The sequence below is a fragment of the Mastomys coucha genome, unplaced genomic scaffold, assembly GCF_008632895.1.
Source record: "Mastomys coucha isolate ucsf_1 unplaced genomic scaffold, UCSF_Mcou_1 pScaffold15, whole genome shotgun sequence".
NCBI lineage: Eukaryota > Metazoa > Chordata > Mammalia > Rodentia > Muridae > Mastomys > Mastomys coucha.
This window is the reverse complement of record NW_022196897.1, coordinates 114,458,909-114,463,925: the sequence shown is the minus strand read 5'-3', so window position 1 is coordinate 114,463,925 and position 5,017 is coordinate 114,458,909.

The following is a 5,017-nucleotide window of genomic DNA, read 5'->3' as shown; positions in this document are numbered from 1 at the left end:
AAAAAAAAAAAAAAAAAAAAGAACAATTTCTAAACAGGTCCATTTCCCCCGTATCCTAATAACCTTTCTCTTCTACTACCTCTGGTGAGTGGTGGTCTAGAGGAGAGATTGAACCCTTATTAAAGTAGGCTGTAAAATATTTATGCCTACACCCTGCCTCTGAGCTGCATCCTTAAGCTTAAAATTTTCTTCCTTAAAAGATAAAGGAGAGGGCTGGCAAGATGGCTCAGCAGGTAATAGCACTGACTGCTCTTCCGAAGGTCCTGAGTTCGGATCCCACAACCATATGGTAGCTATGACCACCCATAATGAGATCGGACGCCCTCTTCTGGTGCTTCTGAAGACAGCTGCAGTAAATTATGCCGGAGCAAGCGGGCCCAGTAGAGGTCCTGAGTTCAACAGCAGCCATACACATGATGGCTCACGGCTATCTGTACAGCTACAGTGTACTCATACACATAAAATAAAATAAATTAAAAAAATAAATCTTAAAAAAAAAGATAAAGGAGAATACAGTGATTGAGAAAGCCTGGAAGGATGGGCAGAACTGACTGACAGGAGTGTGTCTGGGGAGGCTTCTCTAAGTAGACTCTGAGCCCCAGTCCAGTGGAGATCTGAAGGAAGAAGCAGCAGATGCAGAGGCCTAGCAACATGAAGGTGCTTGCCAGAGTCAGGGGCACATAAACAGTATCATGAACAGTGGGCAGCAGTGGGAAGCCCAAGAGATCCGTAGGGGCACAAGAATCTGGGGATTCACTCCAAGATTTCACGGCTGCTGGGAAGACACAGCAATCCTTACTGAACATAGGGTGTGTGTCTCATGAATAAAGAGACAGAAAGGGAAGCGATTTATCATACAAGCATAGCCATGGTGACTGTGAGTTTCAGCATGTGATAGAGCTTTTCTCCAATAGGGTCCCCTAGCAATTTCCTTGAGATGAGGATCTGGATGGCTAAGATCTTAGTTTTCATTAAGAAAAGGTCAGACTCATTAGCCCAGACCTACTTAGCATCAGTCAGGCTCTCATGTTTGTTAGTCAGCTTCCATTCTGTGACTCTGCTCATGCTGGCTCTTGTCGGAAATCCTTATATCAGAAGGGCTTGGCCTGTGTTTCTCATTAGATTTACTCTAAAAAGAGACATTTCGAGGCCAACTTCTCCATGAACTGTCTGTGACCCTTCCAGGAAACATCCCTTCTGAGTCATAGTGTCTGAAGTCCAATTACTCTGAGGCCACCATGCTCTGAGAGGACTAAATCACATGGAGACCCCAAGTGTAGACCTCCGTTGGTCTGCCTTTGACTTAACTAAGTCAAACCAACCCCAAGAGCAAGCAACTAACCCCTCAGGCAGCCAGAGCCCCAAGCACAGAGTAGTCCCAGGTAGACACGTATTTCAATGCTCTCAGCTTCTTCAACTGGGTGCTGTTCCCATGTGGTCTTACAGCTAATGACTCTGAGGTGGTTCCTGCAGGACTCACTCGTGTGAGTTGGTTCTGAACATGCAATGGGTATGCTTTACACTGCACATGGAGGCAAACCACAAAACACCATTGGCTGCTGCCTGAAATGACATGGCACAAATTTGAGACCAGTTGTATGTGATGTTAAAAACTGCAGTCATTTTACAACTTCTCTGCCCTCACAGAAACATAATGATTTAATTGTGGAAAGACAGTCTTGTAATATTTTCCTTCCCTAGTTTTTTTTTAGCATAAAAACATGAACTTAGTATATTTTTAAATTATATTGTGTTAGAATACGTGATTTTATTATTTTTATCTTCCCTCCCTTTTCATTTTTCATGTGTGTGCTATATATCTGTATACACATTTTTGCATGTAGGTGCCCACGTATGTGCATATGTAGAGGCCCAAGATTGATGTTGGAAGTCATCTTTGATTGATCTTCTGCCTTACTCATTAAGGCAGGGACTTTCAGTCAATCCCAATTGGCCAATATGACTAATAGTCCTACTTAGCTTTATGTGTCAACTTGACACAGTTTAGAGTCATTTGAAGGATTGTTCACATCAGAGGGGCCTGTGAGTGTGTCTGTGTGCGATTGTCTTCATTGTTAATGATGCAGGGGGTGCTTAGCCTAGGATGAATGGCAGCTGGTCTGGTAGCCCTGGGCTGTATAAAAAGAGCTAGCTAAACATGAGCCAAAATGAAGCAGCAAGCAGACTTCTTCAGTGGTTTCTGCGTCAAGTCCCCTTTTGACTTCTGTTCTGACTTCTCTCAGTGATGAATCTTGAGCTAGAAGTGAGAGCCAAGTGAATCCTCTCCTTCCTCAATTACTTTGATCAGGGTGGTTTAACACAAGGAAGAAACTAGAACCCCAGTTTTGCTTGCCAGCTATCTCTTCCGAGGCTGGAATCACAGATATGTTTTCACGCCCACCTGGTATTTACGTGGGTTTCTGAAGATATGAGTCCAGGTTGTTTTGCCTGGGTGGTGAGTCCTGGGTGACCCATCTCCTCAGCCTAGGAATTTTTATTTTAAAACTTGAGTTTTGTTTTTTAAGGTATTAAATAAAATCTGACTTGGGGTTAGAATAGCATTGCCAATAGTTTCTGAAATGGCCCTAAATATACTCGCCTGTCATCCTGTACTGTGTATTTGCATGAAGAGGTGTTCTCAGCATTGATGCTTACAAAGTTAAAATAGCAGTCAACTCTGAAAAACATCGAAGATGCTTTGTTTTCTGCAGTATCGGGTTCTCAGCACCTCCATCTCATTCCTATGCAAACTCGCTTTAGTTTCTAATAGGTGGTAAATTACATGGCCATCAAGTAGTTGATTTAAAGTGTTTCTTTGTGACTTATTAGTCTATGTTTGATTCGCACGTCAATTTTATGAACTTATGTGTCCTTGTTAGGGCAACCATTGCTACGATGAAACACCATAACTTAAAGCATGGGGAGGAAGGGTTTACTCAGCTTACACTTCCACATAGTAATTCATCACTGAAGGAAGCCAGGACAGGAATTCAGGCAGAACAGAGACCTGGAGGCAGGAGCTGATGCAGAGGCCAAGGAGGGGTGCTGCATATTGGCTTGCTCCTCATGGTTTGCTCAGCCCAGGACCACCAGCCCAGCCAGCGATGGCACCAGGCACAATGGGCTGGGCCCTCCAATCAATCACTAACTAAGAAAATGCTCTACAAGCTTGCTTACACACTGATCTTATGGAGGCTTTTTGTTTATTTTTCGAGACAGGGTTTCTCTGTGTAACCCTGGCTATCCTAGAACTTGCTCTGTAGGTCAGGCTGGCCTTCAACTCCCAGAGACAAAGCTTGCGTAGCCTGTTCCCCACCCCCCTCTTGCTTTGTTAGCATCGTTGTTTTCTATATCCAGACAAGAGGCTTTTCCTTGGTGCATATGGACTCAATGTGATCACAGAGATCTGGGTTTACACCCTGCAAGAGAGTCTGAGCCATAATTCCAAACACCTTGGATGTGTGATCCAACTGCCACACATATGATCTATGTCTATAGCATTTGGATCGCATGGATGATATGCAGTATTTACATATAGCATGTATACATTTACTGAATACACATAGCTCTCCTCTGTTTTAACTTTATTTATCTATAGAAAGCTCAGTTTCAGTTTATTGGAGTAGTCAAGGCTGAAGCAGATTTAGGAAAAGTAATATTTTTTGGTTCTTTTTTTTTATTGTTATTTTTGTCTTTCTGTGACAGGGTCTCATATGTAGTCCAGGCTAGCTTAGTACTCACTTATATAAGCCAGGCTGGCCTTGAACTTGTGACATTCTTCCTGGCTTCCCAGGAGCTGGGATTAAAGGTGTGAGCCACCTTATATGATTTTTATATTTTTGTAGTCCCTGTCCCTCTTTGATCACATACTTTCCTTGTCTTCACATGCATTGTAATCCCCTCTGCTAAATGTAAGCTTCAGTGGGTCAGAATCTGGTGGTCTCATGATCCCTTGCGTCTTCAGTAACTCTAACAGGACCCAGTCCTTGGTGGATATGCAGGCTGTCTATGCAGTTTCTAGATGATTGATGTCACTTAGCAATGTTCTTAGGAACAAGTCCAGAGTCAGGGGGTTCATCTTCTCAGCCCTGCAGCGAGGGCTTGGCAAAGCTGGGATAGTGGCTGATGGAAAGCTACGCATTCCAATCTGACCTCAGACTATAAACCTGTCAGGTTGACGGTGACCCTAGGATGGCATTTTGGGATTGGCATAGCTTCCTTTTTGTTTGCTACTGTTGGACATGTTACAATTTAAAAGTAAAGTGATTTTTAAAAAAAATCTCAGCCAAAATTCTACTTAATTTTCCATTGCTCAACAGCTCATGATCTGGCTGGCTGCTCCTGTCTTCCTGGTGGCAGCTGACCGCTACTCAGAGGTCCAAGACAGACAGACAGGCTGGCTGTTGGATAGCCCTCCACTTGAGCCTGCCTTTGCTTCCAAGGCAGGGTCTGCTCAGTGAGCAGATGTGAACAGTGTTGCTGGGACCCACCTTAGTTCAGGAGCAGGGCCTTCCATGCATTGCCTTTTGTGGGGGAGGGTTGGAAGGTTGGCTTGTGGAGGAAATGTTGGTATCTAAGACATGAAGTCAGAAATGCTACACCCTGATGTAACATTTTCAGTGGCAGAGGACTGAATGTACTCTAGCTGTCAACCCCAAGGGACTCAATGAATAAACCATGGGAAATTCTCACAGTAGAGAACTGATATGGGATATGGCTATGCAAAGTAATAGCCAATGTTATTTATTTTATTTTATTTTTTTTGGTTTTTCGAGACAGGGTTTCTCTGTATAGCCCTGGCTGTCCTGGAACTCACTCTGTAGACCAGGCTGGCCTCGAACTCAGAAATCCGCCTGCCTCTGCCTCCCAAGTTCTGGGATTAAAGGCGTGCACCACCACCGCCCGGCTAGCCAATGTTATTTTTATTAAAAGATCAAAGAATGCATTGAGCCGGGCACGAGCACTTGGGAGGCAGAGGCAGGCGGATTTCTTTTTCTTTTTTTTTTGTTTTTTTTCG